The following is a 23625-nucleotide window of genomic DNA, read 5'->3' on the forward strand; positions in this document are numbered from 1 at the left end:
ATGCACCCCAATATTCATTGCAGCACTGTTTACAATAGCCAAGACATGGACGCAACCTAAATGTCCATCGACAGAAGAATGGATAAAGAAGATGTGGTACATATACACAGTGGAATACTACTCAGCCGTAGAAAGAATGAAACACTGTCATTTGCAGCAACATGGATGGACCTGGAGATTATCATACTAAGTGAAGTAAGTCAGACAGAGAAAGACAAATATCATATGATATCACTTACATGTGCAATCTGAAACAATGATACAAATGAACTTATTTACAAAACAGAAACAGACTCACAGACTTAGAGAACGAACTTATGGTTACCAGGGGGGAATGGGGAGGGGGAGGGATAGATTGGGAGTTTGGGATTGACATGTGCACACTGCTATATTTAAAATAGATATCCAACAAGGACATACTGTATAGCACAGACAACTCTGCTCAGTATTCTGTAATAACCTAAATGGGAAAAGAATTTGAAGAAGAACAGGTACTTGTATATGTACAACTGATTCACTTTGCTGTACACCTGAAACTAATACAACATTGTTCACCTAAAAAAACTAAACATAGTAATATACAATTTTTAAAAAAATAAATTAAATAAACCGTTTTGAAGCCTGGACTGCTAGCATATCTGGCAGTGTATTTTTCAGGCTGGGAACTGGAGGGAAGAAGAATTAACAGGTCCCCCAAAGTAATCTGTGTCCTTTATCACATGGACCCAGGCCCTAAGACAGGAACGACACACATGGCAAATCCTGACCAGCCAGGTAGGAAGCAATAACGTTCTGAAAGCTCCTTTGTGTTGAAGAAAGTAGATTATTTCTTATTTTATCTTATTTATTTTTAACAACTTTATTGGATTATAATTGCTTTACAATGTTGTGTTAGTGTCTGCTGTACAACAAAGTGAGTCAGCTATATGTATACCTATATCCCCTCCCTCATGAGCCTCCCTCCCTCTCTCCCCATCCCACCCCTCTAGGTCGTCACAAAGCACCAAGCTGATCTCCCTGTGGTATACAGCAGCTTCCCACTAGCTATCTATTTTACACATGACAGTATTTTATTTTCTTTTATTTTTAGTTAATTTATTTTTTGATTTAGTATCGTTCCCCCACTCTACTTTCCACACTTCCTCTGTGCCCAGTGGGTGTTGGAAGAAGCAAGTTGAATCTGATCGAAGCCATGTTGCTCCACTAGGGTATTGGAAGCATCTGATTTTTTAAAACTCAGAGGGGAACCTCTTTTTCAATATGTACAATTTTAAAATAATTTCAAAGGACCAAATACACAGAGAGGTGAATATCGTATCACAAGGAAGATCCCCTGTGAACTCCCAAAGCACACACATCGCAAAGCCTCCGTTGCCTTACTTGCGAAGTGAGGTGCTCTAGACAAACCTTGTGTCTAAGGTTCTTTCTAGTTTGGACATTCTGTGGGTCTATTCATGTGTTGGAGTTCATTTACCTCAGAAGGCCTGTAGGTGATAAACTTTCACGGAGTACCAAAAATAATTCAGAAGGAAATCTTAAATAGTTATCTAATCTCAGGTACCTTTGAGAATGTCAATTAGGAACAGGGATAGAAAATTGGAACCAAGAAACAACAGCCCTGATATTAATTGTCTTTGCTTATCAGTCTAAGGCAGGGCTGGGGAAAGCGTACTTTGTTCACGTTAGTTCATCAATTTCTTTTGTTTAGAGCGAGTGCATGTTCAACAGTATAAAAATGGATGTTGTTTTATTTTCTAGTAATAACATCCAAGGATGTGGCTTCCCAATTGCTTTTTTGTTTCTGTTGTTTTCCAGCATTTAGAATGACTGGAACAAAAGGAAAGGAACTGCTTGAGAATGACTAACAGCGTGAAAAGCAATGCTGAGATTTTGTTCTACCTGACTCAGAGCCTAAGGATTTGGAGACTGATGCTTACCTACAAAATGCTGCAGTGAAACACCGGGAAAGGAGCACAGAACAGTTAGCATGGTGAGTTGTGAAATCAGTCAAAGAGGGATTCAGCCGAGGTGTTGGGGTGAGATGGTGAAAAGAAATGATGCACAGCCACGTCCTAGTCTCCAAGAATCTCTGGAGCTTACGGTTTTCTAATGAGGGCCTCTTGTGTTAAGCCTGCTCTGCTAACACCCTGGGCTATATAATAGAATACTTATTTTTCAAGACCACGTAATGAAGACTTGATAGGAAGCAGACACGTTGAGATTAAAATCAATAACATGGGTGAAGTGCATAATACGGTATCCTTTTCAGATGCTACATAGTTATGCACAATAAATAATACCAGAATTGCAGCAGCAGCAGTGGCCGTAGTAAAAGCAGTCGTATTAGAAGTGGTGATTGGAGCAGTCGTTGCTGTCGTTACGCTATTAAGTAAGAGGAGGAAGGTAAGTGCATGTCTGGGGGCAATCTCCTCTCCTTGTCCTTTCAGCGGTCAAGGAGAACGGGCGCTCCACTAGAAGAAAGGAAGGGGGTCGGAGTATGGATGCCAGATCTCACAGTAGCTGCTGACCTACACTGTCTTATTTCTATACTGCTGTGGTAGGTAGTTTCAACTCTGTGTTACAGATGAGGAAGCTGAGGGTCAGAAAGTCGAAATAAACATTCTACAAATTCATACAGTTGCTAAATAGGATGAAAACCCAGATATGCCTGGCTCCACCATCTGCTTCCCAGTGCCCCCTCATCTATATCCTCAAATTACAGGAGTGGAAATAGCCCGTCTGCTACTCACTTTGCCACACAGCATGGCTATTAGTTAGGTATTACCGTCCCCACTTGAGATCCACCATTGAAGTTCTGACTTCAATGCTCCGTTATCCTCACAGCATCCACGCTTTGGTTGTAGCAAGTCCTGTGGGTGGCGGTGGTCATCCCACATCTGCCCTCCCCAGCCCCCTTACCTACCCTGCAGACAAATCTGCCTCTATACCCTGACAAACATGTGGTCTGGGGAGGATTTTTCCTCAATTCTTTGGCTTCCTGCTGGGTTTTATTACAGGCATGGCGACTGGTGTGATGGTGGGAGGGGACAATTTGGAGCCTCTGATGCTCAGCAATGAGCCAGGGGGCAGTGACCAGGGTAACGAGAGGCGCAACTGTCAGGGCCAGCAGGACCGCAGGGTTTCTGTGGGAAAGAAGACAGACAGATATGGCAATCTCTAGAAAGTTGTAAAGAGCCAGCATCCAGGGATTTCTGAAAGTAAAAATGACAATTGAAGCAAACTAGTAATCAATAATAGGTCAACTTTAAAATCAAAGTACCAAGTTGCACCCAGTTGCCTATATTTCTTTACACGTTTTGTCAGTTATAAATTCTCCCTGCAGTGTTAACCCTTGGTAAGAATTTTAATTGTTATTGTTTTTCTTAAGGTAAGAATTTTAATTGCTATTGTTTTTCTTAAGAAACACATGGCTGGCTAGATCATGGGCCATTCATCAGCCATCTGACCAGATATATAGAGTGGGAAAGAGGAAGTTTCAGACGTTCGCTGTCTCATGCCATCTCCAGTGTGCTGAGTAAACTAGGGAAGCAGCCCTACAGGGGGAGACTCAGTTCCCCAGATACTCAGGATAATCATCATGTATGTTAGTCCTTCGGGCAATATATCGTAGGGTCAGGTTGTTTGCTTTCAATCCCAGCTCTACCAACTACTCACTGTGACCTTGGGCAAGCCAATTAAACTCCCAGCCTCTCTTGGTCAATACAATATGGTTTTCTGTGAGGATAAAATGAGATAACCATGCCGGTAAAGCACTTAGCACATAATGAGTGATCAATAGGTGTTAGCCATTATTATGATCGTTGCCTTGCAGGGGTTTGTGATATGAAAATGTGTTAATCATGCCATTGTGGTGATTTGGGTGTTTATTAGATCTATTAAGAGGGAAGAGTCTCAAGAAGCAGGGGAGAGTAGCTTATGAAAACATCCATCAAATCAAAGCTAATATTGCTTCTTCCAATAAAGACAGTATCCAGTCCTTCTAAAGGGTCCCTTGTGGGCTGTTGCTTATCCCCAAGCTGTTGGTTTGGTTAAAAGAACGTCTTGAGTCTTAAACAAGAAAAATGTTTCTGGCTGGAAACATTGGGGCCTTTGTCTGAGGCATCTGAAGATTGGTTCCCTTTGTCACTCGCCTCTGTTGCAGGTCAAGTATTGGAACCATTGCTGGCTACTTGTGAGTTCTGAGCTTGTGGATCAGAGAGAGAAATCCAGCTGCCTCTCAGCATCATCCCTCCACCCCTAACAGGAGCCCTTGTCTTCACCTAATATTTTGACCACTTGGAGTCCTGGTATAGGAACAAGGAGCTTTGATTTCTGTACCTGAACTGCCAGCCAAGAGTCTCCTTCTTTTGCCTGTTCAGTAGCCAATATGATTCTGGTACCAAGGAAGCCTAACTCATTTTGTAGCTGCCCACACTTTTACTGCCCCAGTGGGCAGCAGACTGCGGTGGAAATTACACTATATGGAAGAGTTCAAAGACCAGTGCTCTAGGCTGCACACCCTTAGGATAATTGTTTTAACTTTCTGAACCTCAGCTTTCTCATCTGTAATATTAGAATGAGAAAATCTGTTTCAATAGGGTAGTGAGGACTTATGTTAGATAATAGAGATGAGAGCACCTGCCCTAAGAACCTACTCAGATGCCTGTGGAATCCAATGAAAACTGTAGTGATGATTGATATGAAGATATTTTTTGCTCATAGTGAAAGGAAACATCTTCATCTTAACTCCTTCCTGGGGAACAGGGTGAGGGATACAATTTTTCCCTCCCACTAACGATCCATCCTGCTTCCTAACAGGGCTTTGTGAGTCCATGGTCACTTTCACCTTCACCTCCCAGAGATGCCACAAGGAGGAGCACTTATCCTTCTGGATGTGCCCTTGGCTTCATGGCTACACTACCACCATTTCCTGGTGTAAAATGTTTTCTTCCCTAAAAGCCGATAGACACAGGAAGAATAAAGAGAGACCTAAACTGGGCAAGAAAAACACCATGGGCTTGCCTTGTGCAGCCACTAGCTTACTTACGTCACCTACACTCTTCCAGATCTCCTTTTTCCTTATTTGTAAACTTCATTGAAAACTTGCAAAGCGCTAATCTAGGTAATGACGATTCAGAAGTGAAAAGATTTAGTCCTTGCCTTCAAAGAATCCACAGTATCAATAGTTAAACAGACTTGCAAACCAACAGTTACAAAGTAATAAATGCTACTGTGGAATAAGCTTGGAGGAGGAAGCAACTAGGGTTTGTTAAGAATCAGAAAAAAAAAAAAAAAAACTTCACAGACAAGGCAAACCTTAACTTCAAATTTGAAGGAGAAGCAGCAGTTTGGTAGGTGAGAAAACAAGGATAGGTACTGCAGGCAGAGAGGATAAAATACACAAGCACGGACATGAGAGAAGGAAGGTCCGTTAACTCAGGACACATCTGGGATAGAATCAGGATTCTTACCCTTTGGTCCATGAATATTTCTTTATGTGTGATATTGTACATATGTGTTTCCATTCTCTGTGAAGGAAATCCATTTGTTGATCTCATCAGTTTCCCAAGTCGGTTGGTAATAGGAGAATATATAATATACATGTATATATAAAGACATACATACTTATGTAGAAAACTAGGGAGTTATATAATCTCTCAGTTTGTATAACCAGCTCTGTCATTCTATGGTATTTATTTATAATAAAGAAATCGTGCATATAAAACTATACCTGTGTCTCAAGGGCATCTCTCTATAAGCAATTCCTTCCTTATAATGCAACAATTCTTAAGCTACTATTACATACTCACGTCTTATCTTGGTTCCTTTCCAGCCTCCCTTGAAACCTGCATTTATTCCAGGATTCCTGCTTTCAACAATCTTGGGCAATTTCAAGTCTACCTCTACATTTTACCCAGACCTTTTTTTTCTTTCTTTTTGTATATTAAAACTAAATTGGCCAATGAGTTTTAAAAATATGGCTAACCAGCAGAGGGGAAGGTGACAACAATTCCACATGGTTTCCTCTTTTCTCAAATCTTTACATTTTCTATCACCTCCTTTCTCTTAACCAATAACCCTGTTATTTCCTTCAGGGAGAAAAACGGAAGCACAGAGAAGAGGACTTTCCCATGCCGCCGTCCTCCTGCATCTGCACATGTTTACTCTGCTGGCTCTCCTGTTAGTATGTAAAGTCAACCCCTCCACTTAACACCAAATACCCTCCTTCTCATATAAAGATGTTTCTCTAGCATTGTCCGTTCTTTTTCCTGTTTCATCATTTTTTTCTCTCTACTGGATTTCTTCCACTACCATTCAAACAGTGAAATATCTCTGATCTTAAAAGAAAATCCCGACTTTAAGCTCACATCCCTCTTCTTCTTTTTTTTAAAACATCTTTATTGGAGTATAATTGCTTTACAATGTTATATTAGTTTCTGCTGTATAACAAAGTGAATCAGCTATATGCATACATATATCCCCATATCACCTCCCTCTTGCGTCTCCCTCCCACCCTCCCTATCCCACCCCTCTAGGCGGTCACAAAGCACTGAGCTGATCTCCCTGTGCTATGCGGCTACTTCCCACTAGCTATCAATTTTACATTTGGTAGTTCACATCCCTCTTCTATGATCACCCCATTTCTGTTTTCCTTTAGAACAATATTCCTTAAAAGACTTGTCTATATATATGAATTGTCTCCTTTGCTTCACCTCTGTTTCTCATCTGAACCTGCTCCAGACAGATCTCAGTTCCTAGCAGAAACGAGATACAGTCACACATTCTCAGCCTTCATATTTTTTCACTCAACAGCAACATTGTCACACTCAATCATTACCATTTATGGAAGCACTTGCTTCACTTTAAGAGGACAGTGCATTTTCCCATTTTCCTTCCTACCTCACTGTCCACTCTTTCTATTTCCTTTGCTGGATTACTTTTATCTTCTCCATCTCTAATTGATGGAGTTCTCTCCAGTTCACGCCTTGTTCCTCCCCTCTTTTCTCTAACCACATTATACTCACGCCCTGGATAGTTTCCATAAACGATTTGGAACAATTTCTATTCAGTAATATTTCCAAATTTATATGAGTAGCTTAGACTTTGCCTTGAATTTCAGAATCATGTGTCCAACTGGCTCTTGACACCTTTGCTTGGATGACTAACAGTTATTTTTAATTCCCCACCTGCACCACCACCCACAAACCTGCTCCATGCCCAGTTTTTTCCAACTTTGTAAATGGTACCATTATTCCCCACATTGCACAGACCAAATAAGTTAGAGTCGTCTACAGCTTCTCTTTTTTCATTCATGGAAATACACATCCAATCTGTCAGCACATCCTCCCAGCTTCCCCTTTGAAATATACCCAGAATCCAACCTCTTTTCTCCATCTCTACTACCACCACCCTGACGTAAGGCATGGCATCTCTCACCAGGTCCCCTGTCATAGACTTCTAACCATTCTGTTTCCATTCGTTCCTCCCTAATCCACAGCAACCAGTGTAAAACGTTTAAAATGTAAATTATATGATGTCATTCCCTGCTAGTAACACTCAGAAGGCTTCCCATCTAAAGTCCTTATAATGAGCTACAAAGAGAAATCTAACCCTTACATTCTTCTCTGCACTCATTTTCTACCACATCCCCACTCTCCCTCCTATTCCCTGAATACCCCAAATGTGCTCCTGTCTCAGTTTCTTTATGTTACAGCCTTCTGTATGAACAATGTTTTCACCAAATAGTTATGACACTGTCCTTCCCTTCACTTATTCTTTGTCCAAATGTAACTCTGAGCGTCTTCTGTGACTTATTAAAATAGTACCCCAATTTTCTCCTGTTTTCTTCCTAGAATTATCCGTACCTGATATGAAAATAAATGTATTTGTATGTTTGTAATCTGTCCGCTCCACACGCATAGCTCTTTACAGCTGGGACTTCTCTTTGACTCACCACCGTATACTTACTCTCAGAACACTGACCAGTACCTGGTTATCATTTAGTACGTATATATGCAATAGATGTGAGAGAGCAGAGGTAAATGAGTCTTTGTGACAACCTGCACACAGGTCTAGTCCAAAAAGGAACTCGCTAACTAAAGCTACTGACAAGGACCAGCTAATCTGTATCCAGAGTATGTGAAATTTTCATAGGTAAGTAAACTTTACCTAGATGAAATAATGTGTTGGGCAGAAATTAGCCTTTAAACCTAGAGAAAGCAATAATTTTCAATAAAAGCAGACACCTTGGTATGAGTGTCTAGAAATACTATTAATAATGGTAACACTAATTTCTCCTGAGTATTTATTATATGTTACATGCTATTTTAAGTGCTCTATAGGTATGACCTTAGGTAATCCTCACAACATTACCATGAGCAAGGTACTCTTAAGTTCTCCATTTGACAGGTGAAGAATAAAAGAGCAAGAGATATCACAGAACTACTAAGTGACAAAAACAGGTTTTGAGCTGGGGGGTCTCTCAATTACTCTGTGCTTCTTTTTCTTCTATACAATGCTGACAAAACCAAAAATCTCAGAATAAGACTGCTTATTCAGTAACTTTTACTCATTTTTCCCTGTCAGCAGTTTGGGAATCATTTCCTTCCCCTTATACATTTTATTCAATTAAACACCAAGCCCTGCCAATTGTTTATCTCTAAGATCTGTTATTCTCCATCCCCACTATTATTTATTTAGTCCAGACGCACCATTTTTTGCTTAAATAATTTATCATTTTCACTTTGTTTTCTGGATTTTAGTGGGTGAAACATTAAAGTCACATCCAAGACATCCTCTACATTGCAATCAGCAGTCCTTTCCACAAATCTATTTCATTCATTTATTTACTTACTATATGCAGGTGCTCTGCTATGCTTTCTGGTCGTTAAGATGAAAAAGGAAGAGGCCCTGGCTTTACTTTTACAAGTAGGATAGACAAACTTAAAAAAAAACATAAAGAATTAAAAAAAAAACCATGAATCACTTTATTTAGGAGCACATAAATAAGAGTGAGTTTTTGAGCTGAACCTTAAAGGAAGAGAAGAAATTTGTTTATTCTTTGTGTATTCCTTTGTTTTTTAGTTGGAACCAATTATATCCTCCACGAGTGCCCGCATATGCACGTGCATGGGCCCTTCGGTTGTGGCTGGGCTCACTACTGTGGACTCATTGATAGGTAGAGCTGCCCACTCCCCAGCCCCTGTCCTGGTTGGCTGCCAGGTTCTACCTAGGGCAGAGGCTGCTGGCCCACCGGTGGGTGTAGCTGTGTCCAGGTATGGCTGGCTGCTTGGTGGGTGGGGTCCAAGAGCTGGTGCCAGCCTGCTGGTGGGTGGGTAAGCCCCTGGCCCTAATAAGCTAGAAGGAGGACTCCAAAGTGGTGCTTGCCAGCGTTTTGTTCTGGGGGCTCATCTTCCTAGTGCAGGACCCCCAAGCTGGGCAGCCTGATGTGGGACTCAGACCCCCTCACTCCTTGGGAAGAATCTCTGCAATTGTGATTATTCTCCTGTTTGGGGGTTGCCTACCCAGGGATGTGTGTCTTAACTATACTGCATCTCTGCCCCTCCTATCCATTTTGTTGTGGTTCTTTCTTTATATCTTTAGTTGTGGAAAATCTCTTTTGCGTGTCTTCAGGCTGTTCTCATAGACAGTTGCTGTGTAAATAGTTGTAATTTTGGTGTGCTTGTGGGAGGAGGTGAGGTCAGGGTCTTACTACTCCACCATTTTGGCCATAACCCCTATCTATTATTTGTATATTTAGTAGAAGATAGTGTTAGTGACAGTTACATATTGGAACTAGAGCACTTTGATCATTTCATTTTTTCTTTTGTATGACTCTAGAGATTATCTGAGACTTAAGCAAGAAAACCCACCATTGAAAAAAATTCAGCTTCTTTTTCATGGTGGAGAAGCAAAGCATCATAAACCAGATCTATTTATTTGGCAGAGACTGACTTAACAGGTCCCTTGGGCAAATATTAATCAAATAGGCACCTAATATCCTAAATAGGCAGAACTCTGATATGGGGAAGATGTGCACAGGGACTTAGGAACCTCCAGAAAGGAAGATACTAAGATCCCAACCTATTTCTATCCCAGAGGAAAATTATCCCAGAGGAAAACTTTAGGGACAATGGCTGGGACTTCAAAATAAGTTAAAGAGCTCTGACCTTCTAAATCCAACCTTGAGCACCTCTGGATGAAGGGAATGCTCAGGAGAGCATGACCTGGAACAGCAAAGATGTCTTTGCTGAAGCTGATCTGGAAACACTCAGTAGCGCAGCACTAGTTATCAATTGTACCATTTGGCAGCAAACGAAAGCACTCAAAAAGCTAACCTCTGCCGGCAGCCAGGTCTAATTCTTGAGTTCCCTTTTAGTCTAGAAGCGGGACTGGCCACTCTAGGCTGAAAAATTCCCCAGAGGGTTCTTAGACAAGTACTGGGTATTGAGGCAGCCCTAAAAGAGGTACTCTAAAATCCTTGTTGGATTAGTTTGTTGGATTGTCATAACAAAATCTCAGACTGGATGGCTTAAACAACTAAATATTTCCTCACAGATCTAAAGGCTGTAAGTCCAAGATTGGGATGTCAGCAGAGCTGGTTTCTTCTGAGGCCTCTCTCCTTGGCTTGTGGATGGCCATCTTTTCCCTGTGTCTTCATATGGTCTTCCCTCTGTGTGTGTCTGTGTCCTCATCTCCTCTTCTTATAAGGATGCCTGTCATATTGGATTCTGAACCACCCATAGGACCTCATTTTTAACTTTATCACCTGTTTAAAGACTCTATCTCCAAATACAGTCATATTCTGAAAGACTTGGGATTGGGGCTTTGACATGTAAATTTTGTGGGGACACAATTCAGTCTATAACGTTTGCCAAGTAGTACAAATGGAGACTTGAGTGAATTTGAATGCTAAAAAGATACAACTTTTAGTATTTTTAAAAGTTATTGTTAAATCAACACCCATTACCCATCAATTTTTATCACGTCTAATGCTAGGCCAACTTGTTTCAGAACTCTTTGTTAAAAAGATAAATATAGAAGACACCACTGGGGCTCCCTGTAAGTCCTTCTTCATTCCCATTCACATCTGTCCCTCCACAGAAGTCATCAAAATTTATCCTCAAAACATTTCTATGGATGTTTTTATTCTTATGTTGTAAACTTACCTGTACTCTAAACTGGTGAAGTAGAAAATACCATTAGATCTGCTTAATATTCTTATATAAATGTCCACTTCAGACTAAATTCCATATTCCCTAGCATGGCATAGTTCTTAAAGACTGGTCCTTACCTGCCTTTCCAGTCCCACTCACAGCCGCTCCCCTACTCAATGGTGAGCTGATCAAGTCATTTGCACTCATATGTTTTCTTCCCTTGCACGTGTTCTTCTCTTTGCCTAAGTTGACCTTACCTCTTGCCATCTGGTTTCGTGTCCCTCATTTATACTCTCGTATCATTGAATAATGCCTTTGCCCACAATCAATACACGTTATATCAGATTAAAATTGTAAGTTTTCTTACATGTTTTACCCAAAGGATTTGGAGTGCCTTGAATATAAGGAGTGAACCTTTCACAATTTAATGTTTAGGGCTTGGCACATGGAATATTATTAGCTCAACTAAGATTTGTTAAATGAATGATGAATTAAATGAATTATTTAGTTGTTGATGATTTTGATTGTAATACTCCTTGGTGACCCATGCTTGCACCATGAAATTGAGAAAAAATTTAGTTTTTTTTTTTTATTGGAGTATAATTGCTTTACGATGTTGTGTTAGTTTCTGCTGTACAGTGAAGTGAATCAGCTATTTGTATACGTATATCCCCTCCCTCTTGGACCTCCCTTCCCCCACCATGCCACCCATCTAGGTCATCACAGAGCACCGAGCTGAGCTCCCTGTGCTATGCAGCAGGTTCCCACTAGCTATTTTACACATGATAGTGTATTTATGTTAAACCTAATCTCCCAGTTCATCCCACCCTCCCCTTCCCCCGGTGTCCACACATCCATTCTCTACATCTGCGTCTCTATTCCTGCCCTGCAAATTGGTTCATCTGTACCATTATTCTAGATTCCACGTATATGTGTTAATATACGATATTTGTTTATCTCTTTCTGACTTCACTCTGTATGACAGACTAATAAATCTGAAAATAATGTGTTTCCAAGTCCCCGTTCCAACAACAGAAGCAGCACCTAGATAAGGAAAAGAGATAAATGTACTTTGCAAAAATTGTTTCTCCTACTGAGACTTTCATGATACTGCTGCCTTCCTTCTGTGGCTGTGGTGTGTGTGGATGACAGGTTCCAGGATCCCCGAGTACAGCCTTCACTTGACACCTGACAGCTCTGTCCCTCCCTGATTCTGCTGGGAGCTGTTACAAGCCAGCAGGCGGCAGGGACTTGTCATTCCCCTCTTATAAAGATGGAGAACCCAATCCTGGAAACAAAATCCACTAAAACCCATAACTCAGGGAAGGGAGTGAGGTTTTAGGGAGACATATAATAGACCCTTCAAACAAATTGAAAAGCTAGTCCAGGTTCTAAAATTTTAAAGTCTTTTTATCACATCCATGTTCAGTATCTGTCTCTTCTCAAGAAAAAAAATTGTTTTCTATCAAATCCTAGGTCATAGGCTTCCCAGGAGAAGGCAAAAGTCAGCTTCTTCTCAGGTAACAGTCTCCCAGCTATAGCTCTCTCTGCCTGGGAGACAGCCCTGGACCCTCTCCTTGCTAAATAGAGCAGCCACTTTCAGCACACAGCCTTGCTCCACCACCAGTGTTAATTGCTTCCTTGGGATGTGTTGAGAAGCTGGGGCAGGAGATGGCTGGCAGTAACCCGAGGAGATTTCTGAGGGCTCCCTTCCTGCACTCATTATCCCTCGTTGACACTAGCAGCCTCCAGGTTTCCTTGGAGCACCCCACGTCGGTCCTGCCAGGGGATGTCACCATGGGAAACCCTCCCTCCTGAATGATTTAGCTGGAGGTTAATTCCCTGGCACAATGCCTGGGGAAGCCAGGTAATATACACAGGAGACTGCTAAATCCCAGGCAGGTCCCTGTCTGCTCCTCACGCTAATTAGTGAGAGCAGACAGAAACCATCTAGGTTGGCAGACCTGAGAGAATACGGGCTGCCTATAGCGTCATCACTAGAGAACAAGTCAGAGGAGAGAGCTGAGACCTCATGGGGCAGCTTTGCCTGGAAGGAAGAAAGAGCTCAGGGAAATAGGACAGTCAGATGGTCTTCTTTTGCGGCCCTCAGAATGCCTGACCAAGGACTCAGGACTAATTCCATTATGAGTAATTATCACCTGCCTCAGCTCAGAAGCTATGGACAGAAATGTTTCTACGGAAGGTAATATAAGAAAATTCGACTTAATAAAGCAATAGCTAAATCTGGGGTAGCAACAAGCACTTGAAACACACGTAACATGCGTTTTTAAATAAAAGCTCTCCCACTACACACACGCACGCGCGCGCGCGCACACACACACACACACACACACACAATGAGCAATAAGAGAATTTCTTGTTTTATTTGGAAAAGAGGAGGCCTGTGCAAAAGTGACAAATCTGAAAGACACTGACTGACCCTAAAGAGATCAGAAATCATCTAGAAGTACCATCTCTCTGAGATATTTCTACTCCTGAAGGTATATCGTTCCAGGATTGTTTCAACTCTTTCACGTGATCCTGCTTGTTTCCTCAAATAGATGATGATGTTCCTAGCCAGATCAGTGTTTATCTCATCCACTTTGGTATAGCCTATGGTGCCTAGTAAAGTGACAGGCATAAAGAAAGTACTAAATCAGTGTTTCCGGAAAGGAAGGAGAAAGGGGGAGAAGGCAGCACTGACATGATGGAGGCAGGAAAGGAGACAAGGGTGAAAGTATACGAGGAATGTCTCAGGGGTTTCCAGAATTATAGAAGAATCCACTGTCTGGGCCAAAATATAGGTTAAAAACTGTTTTTTTCATTGCAATGGATGCAAAATGTCCAGCGGCCATAAAGTTAAAAAGCATTCAACAGTGTTTGTACACAGCTCTTATTCTCCAATCAAATTCATGATCAAACAATATTTGGATACATTCTGCACTGCTTTTTACATTCTTTTGCCTGAAGCTGCCCAGATTCAATAAATAAAACTCCTAAGTCCAGGAGCAAATAAGCAGAAATCCTGAACAAAGGACTTCAAACAGGGCATATGAATATGTTTTTCAGCTTTTTTCAAGGTAGATGTGCAAACAGCTAAAGGAATGACAGCACTGAACTTGATCCACCTGCTTAAAACCAATGATCTACCCTTTAGGTAAGTGTCCTTTTTTCTTATAAATAGGACAGATTGTAACATGGTCAGTGCTCGCAAATACTGTACCCATGAGAGAGGTTTACCCCCTGATAATTTCCCCAAAACTATAAGGAAAGAGGAAGCCAAGACAGGAACTCAGAGGTTCTCAATCCTAATACTTTCTTTTTCATTAATTTTGAGGGAAACATGGGGAACCTCTATGTATCTAAATCTATAGCATCCTTATCTGTCTCCCTCCCCCCATCTCTCTCTCTTTCTTTCTCTCTCTGTAACTTGAATGTATACATGTCTGTCTATGTGCACACACACAAGCACACACACATGTATGTACTTTCCCCTGAGTGATGAAAGAAAGGAAAGGAGCACATTGGGTAATTCCTGGAAAGTCTGCAAAGTTAATTTTATTTTCAAGCACTCAAAGATTTACTAGGAAGAATAATGTGACAGACTTGTTCTTTAAAACTTTACTGTTTTCTTACCTAGAACTTGCTTCTTTTGTCTATCTCTTGACTCTTATCTCACTCATTATAGCAATTTAAGAAGAATCTTCTCTGGTTCTGGTTCTAGTTAAGATGGGGTAAGCACCCTCCACCTTGTCTCTCCCACTGAGTAGAGCTATGAAACTTGGACAAAATGCATAGAGCAGATGCTTTAGGACCCTGAGAAATAAATGAGAGCAGACAGGCTGAGGAAGAAGACTGGAATTCAAAGTGCCACCAAACTGTTGTATTTACCATTTTTTCCCACCGCTCTTCCTGTCACTTGGTGTCAGGTGGAGGCCCAGGTGTGGAAACACACAGCAGAGCAGGGCTGGAATTAAGGTGAGATGAGTGATGCAGGGTTATAAAGTGCAGAGCCAGAGCCTGTCTTTATTTAAAATTGTAATATTTTGTCCATTATGAATTTGTGCATTAGTTTTGATTTTTTAAATGACACATTAAATTTTTCTTTGACTTTATTATTGATTTTTGGTGCCCCCTTAAATTTTGCACTTGTGGCATGTACCTCACTTGTTTCACCCTAGTCCCGGCCCTGTAGTAAGGTGGGGTAACTAAAACCCCAGCTTTCTGGCTGGAGGACCAGAAAAGTGAGCCCCAGGAAACTGGAATCTGCCAAGGAGATGAATAGAGAAGAGCTCAGGAAAGTGACCCTATGAAAATTGTATATAAACTCCTGGGCTAAACCCCAAGTTGTGCAGGCATAGCTCTGATGCTAACCAGCAAACCAAAATCTTTAGTACTGAACCAAGATACACCACTGCCCAGGACACAGACTGGCCACTAGGTGTAGTACACAGGACAGACAGAAGCAAAGGCTTTGAAAACTTAACTGACATTAGAACCACAGATGGACCATCCCACAGAAGGCAGGATTGACTTGCAGCCTGAACCTACCTGAAACAAAATATCAACACTATTCATTAGGCAGTATATGAAGCATAAGGAAAATCTTAACTTACGTTGGAAAAGAAAATCAACAGACGTCAAGGCCAAAATGACAGAGATGTTGGAGTTATCTGACACTCTTCCAAGCTCTTTCAAGCAGCTATTGTAAAACAATCCAACAAACTATCATGAATACTCTTGAAACAAATGGCAATATAGAAAGTCTCAGCAAAGAATTAAAAGATGTAACGATGAACCAAATAGACATCTTTAAGCTAAAAAATACAATTACAGAAATAAAGAATTCACTATACCTTAAATTACACAATGTTATGTGTCAATTATATTTCAATAAAGCTTGAAAAAATAAGAAATACAAAATTCACTAGTTGGACTCAACAGTGAAATGGAAATGAATTGAGGAGAATAGAGAGAAGAGCCAGAAAACTTGAAGATAGGTAAATGGAAATAACCCAGTTTGAACAACAAATATTGGGGGAAAAAAAGAAAAAACAAGCAGGACAATAAAAAAGTCTAATATTTGTGTCATCAGAGTCCCAGTGATGAGAAAAGTTTGGTGCTGAAAAAAATAGTTGATGAAATAATAGCTAAAAACTTGCAGGTTTTTGCTACACAGTTTGATAAATTTTAATAGATTTTAATGAATCATATAAATTGATAAATTGATATGATTTAAAAATCATAAAATCATATATTTAAAATATATTTAAAATCATATAAAATGACAAATTTTAACAGATTTTAATGAATCATATAACCACTGCTGCAAACTGGATTTCGAACCTAGGTCTTCTTTACTCAAAAGCTTATTCGGATCCATTCATGTGCTTTGTGAGGTCTGCATTTGAACTTTCCAAACAGATATGCTCTTTTAAAAAATATCCAGGGAAGGGTATTAGTATTTGGCCCTCGCAATTTCCTCCATTCTCAGAAGTTCCTGACACTGATCTATCAATACTGCATTAACAACTATGCTCAGGCAATTTCCCTCAAAGCCAGTTTTTTTGATAGATGAAAATATCCAGTAGCTTAAAAGAAATTGAGGCCACCCCTCTGAAAATCAGCGTGGCATGCCTTCAGTGTGTGGGGTCTCTTTACTTGCTGGGCCTTTAGCTGACAAAAGAAAAAGGGAGGGGGAGGTTAATGTGAATATTATATGCTTCCCACCACTACCTCTGAGAAATCCATCACACAAACAAACATGAAAGTCACCAGACAGTGATGTCCAGTGAGAAAAGTGGAGTTTCACTCACAATGGTAAAGAAAAGTTAAAACCAAATGAGATCAAGAGGTTGGGGCCATGAGACCAAGCCTGAGAATTTAAATGAGTTTTATCAAAAGCTTTAATTACACAGAGGTTTGCCAAGGACAAATAGCCAATTTAGTTTTCAACCAGGTGCACTGTTAGAGAATGCTTAACAAAGCCGCTGGTTAGGAAAAACAAATCTGAATGAACGACTAAATGAGAAAAGCGTTCTTATTTATGCAATTGCTTCTCATAGAGCAAGTACCATATCTCATAGGGCAAGTATCCTATACCATGTGGTATAGTATAAAGTGCACCCACTTTGAAATCACAACTTTTCATAAATCTCACATCTCCCAATGTATGTGGGCAGGTCATTATACCTCTTTCTTGACCTTGCTTTCATAAACTGTGGAGAATGAAGATATAATAGGGCCTCACATGACTGTTGGAAGAATTACTGCATGTAAAGTGTCTTGCACATGCCAGGCCGCATCTCTGAGAGCTTGGGTATTTGGAAGGAAGCACTTTCCTTGCATTTGTAGTGGCAGTAACATTCATTTGAAAGGCCTTCCAACTTCATCATGTTCTGTAAGGCTTGAAGAACCAGGCCAGGATAAAACCAGATCTCTGAGTTAACTATATCACTGGATAATTTTCTGCATTCCAACAGCCTCCAAGCTTTATATATTAGATGGAGAAATAAAATACATAATACTTCAACTTCCTGGCTTTTAAACACCTCGGTGAAGCAAGTAGGTCACCTGGAATATCAGTACGAATTTTAGAAAAAAGCAAAAGTGTAATAAATATCATCTGAGAATGCCTCAAACACAGTTTGAAAGCTAAGAACCCTATTGATAGTTCAGCTCAAATAGGATTCACTGAGCACCTACTGGATATGACATGTTCTCTGCCCTCTAGCTGCTAAAGCATACCTGGGTGGACAGAAATCTCACTGGACATCCTCGTGTGATAAATCTGGTAATGGAAAGATATACAAGGAACAGAATGAACATGAAGGAGGCCGCTCACTTTGTTAAGGAAGACAGGTATGCTTCACAGAGAATGTGGTACCTGAACGCAAAGATAGATAGGGCTTTTTTAAATTGAAGTATAGTGAATTTACAATGTTGTGCTAGTTTCAAGTGTACAGCAAAGTGATTCAGTTATACATACATACATATATACATATATGTATGTGTATATATATATATATATATATATATTCTTTTTCAGATTGTTTCCATTATAGATTATTGCAAGATACTGAGTATAGTTGAGTATAGTTGCTTGTGCTATACAGTAGGTCCTTTCATATGCTTATTTTATATACAGTAGTGTGTATATATTAACCCCAAACTCCTAATTTATCTCCCCGCCCCGCCCCCGTTACTATCCCCTTTGGTAACCATAAGTTTGTTTTCTATGTCTGTGAGTCTATTTCTGTTTTGCAAATAAGTTCATTTGTATCATTTTTTTAGATTCCACATGTAAGTGATATCATATGATATTCGTCTTTGTCTGACTTACTTCACTTAGTATGATAATCTCTAGGTCCATCCACGTTACTGCAAAAGGCATTATTTCACTCTTTTTTATGGCTGGGTAATATTCCACTGTATATATGTACCACATCTTCTTTATTCATTCATCTGTCGATGAACATTTAGGTGGCTTCCATGTCCTGGCTATTGTAAACAGTGCTGCTATGAACATTGGGGTACAGGTATCTCTTCAAATTAGAGTTTTCTTCAGATATATGCCCAGGAGTGGGATTGCAGGATCATATGGTAGCTCTATTTTTAGTTTTTTAAGGAACCTCCATACTGTTCTCCATAGTAGCTGCACCAATTTACATTCCCACGAACAGTGCAAGAGGGTTCCCTTTTCTCCACACCCTCTCCAGAATTAATTATTTGTAGACTTTTTAATAATGGCCCTTCTGACTGGTGTGATGTGATACCTCATTGTAGTTCTGATTTGCATTTCTCTAATAATTAGCAATATTGAGCATCTTTTCATGTGCCTGTTGGCTATCTTTATGTCTTCTTTGGAGAAATGTCTATTTAGGTCTTCTGCCCACTTTTTGATTGGGTTGCTTGTTTTTTTTTTATATTAAGTTATATGAGTTGTTTAGTTAATCCCTGGTCGGTAGTATTGTTTGCAAGTATTTTCTCCCAGTCTGTAGGATTTTCAGGTTGGACCTGGGAACAGACTTTCCAGGCAGGAGGAACAGCTTGTACAAAAGCACAGAACCAAGTGATTTCAGGGAGTTATCAGGTTTATCATGCCCTTGGAACAAAACAGTTGGAATGAGAAACTTTTTCCCTGAATCAGGATTGTCTGATTCTAAATTTCACCCAAGTGATATAATGCAAGGAATAATATGTAGCAAAAGACCTAGGCTGGCCATTTGATCTTGGACAAACGACTCTAAAAACTGGTTTCTTCATCTATGAAATGGGTTAAAGATCACTGCTACTTCATATGACTGTGATGATTTGCTAACATGAAAGCATTCTTTAAACTGTAAATCTCTATAGATGTGTATTACTATGGATATTACTTTAGATGTGATCATTTATAAATCACCCATATTATAATAATTTAAAATAGCTATATTTATAAAGCAACAAATACACAGTGCTCCAAATAATATTAATATATAGGATATGATTACCACTAAAATGTTCTAGGAATTGAGATAGGTATGAAAAGACATTTTTGAATCACTTTCAAAATGATTAGTGACTATGATGAGAAATATCTTAGTATATAGAATATATGTAGAATTTCTATATAGAAATTCTCTATAGAATTTCTATAACTTGAATGCAATTTTATAACAATTAAATTTACATGTTTTCCCCTTAAGCTACAAACTGCTTGAGGATAGGGAATATGTCTTCTGCATAGCCCCCTAACCTAGTTCAGTGCTTGGAACCCTTCAACTGCTCTCCGCCTTCACCCTCTGCATGACGTTTACCATGACTCTTCCCATTAACAGGAGATGGAAACAATAGGAGGTCAGGGAATACCTTGGAGCATCCTCTCAAATGGAAAATATTACTTGGCAAATCTCTGCCTCAGCCAGATGTTTTTACCTGCAGTGCAATGTCCTATGAATTTCCAGGTGAGTGGCCATACATTTTTGCAGCCAAAACAAAGAAGGAAATGTGAATATTTACATGATTCAATGTGCAAAAGAGGAAGGCAAACTGGAGGCATTAGGAAAAGCACAATCATCTCTGATATTAAAACCAGCGAATCATTTCTCTGGGGCCTCAGAGGACACTGTGTAATTAACAATGCCCACAAGAGCATCCTTGCTGTAAATACAGCACGCTACAAAAGGGCCATAACCATGAAATCTAGGGACATTCCCGTTGGTCATTTGCAATCTAGAAATAGATTTTACAGTACCTAGAGGAACAAATGGACAGTATAATCTTTAGATAGTCCTGCATAAACATTGTTTTCTCAGAGCCAATTTGATAAGCACAGAGCATCTGTGACTTTGAGAACGAGCTCACTGAACAGTACCGCTGCAGCACTGCCATTGCATGGCGGTTAAGAATCCAGGTTCTAGACTCATACTTACCCAGCTGCTTACTATTAATTCTGCGACCTTGGGCAAATCGCTTACCTTCCCTGAGCCTCGATTTTCTCATCTATAGAATGGGGATAACAATAGCATCCATGTCATAGGGTTGTTGTGAGCACAAAATAAAATGCGGGAGAAGAACTTAGCTCAATGTGTGGGACATGGTAGGCATTTAATAAATGTTAGTTATTAACACATGCTATGAAGGGAAAAATCATTAACTCTCCTAACTCATCACTTCCTTCAGTTGAGTCTGGTTACATTTCACTCTGGCTTATAGTTTCTATTCATTTCCAATAGAGGTTTCCTTGCAGTGCCTCTGCTAACGTGAGGAAAGGAATCCACTGGATTTTGCAGTTACCTCTTTTATGTGAAAACTTAAGCCTCTCTTCTTTGAAAGAGGTATTGTCTTTCAGGAATGTTCCTAAAATGGTTATGAATCACGCAGCTCAAAGGCCTCCACACAGGCCACATACCCTCAAGGGAGGAGGCTGCCTTCGTCTCTGCCCAGAGTGTTCCCCTCAGAGTTCAGAGTCAAATGTTACTGGACTCACTCAAGAGTGTTCTGTTTCAGGGCTTCTGTGGGGCCATTCAGTAATCGTTTATTAAGCACCTACTATGTGCCATGATTGCTCCTGAGTTTATTATAGTGAACAGATGGCATCCTTGCTCACACAGCCCCTGGATAGGCTCCTTGGCTTCTATTCCCCACATACTTCAAAGTTTTCTAAAATACAATCTATTTTAAAAGAGCTTTTTGATCTTACCTTAAAAATGGGAACCCTCCTTCCTGTTTGAAACTTCAAACGAATGGTAAGTGGTCCGGTGGGCCTTCCAACATCTCATCTGCCTGGGTTGGTCTCATTCCACTGCAGACTCTTCCTCAGGGCCCTTCTGTGTAGAAAATGGGTTCCACCCACAGAACTGCCCCGCAGCTTGCCCAGGTGCCCCGGGTGTCAATGCATCCCTGAAGTCATGTCGTTTTTGTCAGCAAGTCTGGACACAACTGGACACAAACCGGACACACAGACCGGACACGTGGTTGATGTATCTCCAAGAGCCTGGCCTGGCTCACTGCCAGCCAGCATTGGGCCTGAGCTTGAAGACTGGCCAGTGAATTACAGTGGGTGCACATGTACTACCCGTCCCTCCCCCCAAGGCTGTGCCCTGATTCTCTGGATGCTCACGGTCTCCTTGGAGGCTCTAGCCTCACTATAATAATCTTGGTAAAAGTAAGCCTTTGTGATTCTATGCAGTCAATTAGGCAAACATTGAACTGTGTGGTTACTCACTGAGCTCAGCAGATGAACAGAATCGACATCCTCTCTGTTAGGGCTATGGCATGCTTCAGCTTCTATTAAAGTGGTCTGCCTTTGAAAGGCAAAAGCAACGGTTATTCAGAGGGGCTACAAAAGGGAGAAAGCACAATATTCATTTTCCTTCTCTTTCTGTAAACACACTTTGATCAGGACCGCTCTACTTTCTGTCTCCAAAGGATAGCCAGATCCCTGCGTCTTATTAAGATCCAAAGATCTCTGGGTCTGACAGAGAACGACAAATATCATATGATATCACTTATATGTGGAATCTAAAAATAGGGTACAAATGAACTTACCTACAAAACAGAAATAGAGTTACAGATGTAGAAAACACACTCATTGTTAACAGGGGGTAAAGAGGGAGGGATAAATTGGGAGATTGGGACTGACACATACACACTACTATATATAAAATAGATAACTAACAAGGGAGCACAGGGAGCTCTACTCATACACTGTAATGGCCTATATGGGAAAAGAATCTAAAAAAGAGTGGATATATGTCTATGTACAACTGATTCACTTTGTGTACACCTGAAACTAACACCACATTGTAAATCAAATATACGCTAACAAAAATTTTAAAAAACACAAAGATCTCTGGGTCTTACTAAAATAAGAATTTCTGCTCCCATCTAACTTTCTGGATCTAGATTCTTGTAACATTTTGCATCAGACAGAACTTTGGGAGTGCAGAGAAGTCAAGCAACTTGTCCAAGTCCACAAAGCAAGAGAACAACTGAGTTGGGACTGGAACTTAACTCTGACTCCAAAGCCATATTTTCTGTTATATCAGGGTTTTTCAACCTTGGCACTATTAACCCTTGGGGGCCAGATAGTTCTTTGTCGTTTGCGTGTCTTACATATTTTAGGATGTTTAGCAGCAACCTGGACCTATACCAACCAGCTGCTGGTAGCACTCCCCATTTGTGGCTGCCAAAAACTTCTCTAGACATTGCCAAATGTCCCTGCCTTAAAAGCCACTGCCTTGTAATAGACTAAGGGAAACCATTTACCCAACGTAAGTGGTCCTTCCTCCTGACAAATTATTGAAAGATCAAATTACATAAGGCACTACGTTAGGGACTACAGCACTGCAAAGAAGCATGAAGAATTTACCTGTAAGGAGCTTAATAAAAAGCCTGTAGAATCAAGGAAAAGAAGTTGGGATTGCTTGTGGGGACAATAATTTGCTTTATCAGGGGAGGGAGCTATTAAAGAATTGTTGTTTATTCACTGATCTGTCCAACATTATCAATACCCTATAATGAGGTGATGATAACGTGGATAGTAATAATCACAGTTATAACAACAAACTTGCGATATTGATATTGCAAACAAGGAAACTGAAACAGAGAAATAAAGTAGCCTGCCTCAGATCAGGCAGCTGTGAAGAGGAAATGCCAGGATGGGCATTCATTTCTGTCTGGTTCAGACTGGCATTCACAGGATCACCAAGGGCGGACAGTCACAGATGCTGCGAAAGACCCAAGTGCAAGCAGTTGGCAGAAGCTTCAGAAGTAATGTGAAAATAGCAAATTAAGCATGAGTTGCAGTGCTGAGTAAAATGAGAATATTAATCATACACATTTGGAAAAGACATTCCAGATGTCTAGAGACATTAGCCTGTTTGTGTATCATAAATGAAGTCATTGCTTTGTTTAATAATAATTGAAGAATCAAATTGCAATATGTGTTTGCCTTAAAAAGAGAGCTGCTTCTAACTGGTAACAT

This window comes from Aethalodelphis obliquidens, unplaced genomic scaffold (assembly GCF_003676395.1).
Source record: "Aethalodelphis obliquidens isolate GAN/ISIS:26980383/991018 unplaced genomic scaffold, ASM367639v1 scaffold50, whole genome shotgun sequence".
NCBI classification, from domain to species: Eukaryota; Metazoa; Chordata; class Mammalia; order Artiodactyla; family Delphinidae; genus Aethalodelphis; species Aethalodelphis obliquidens.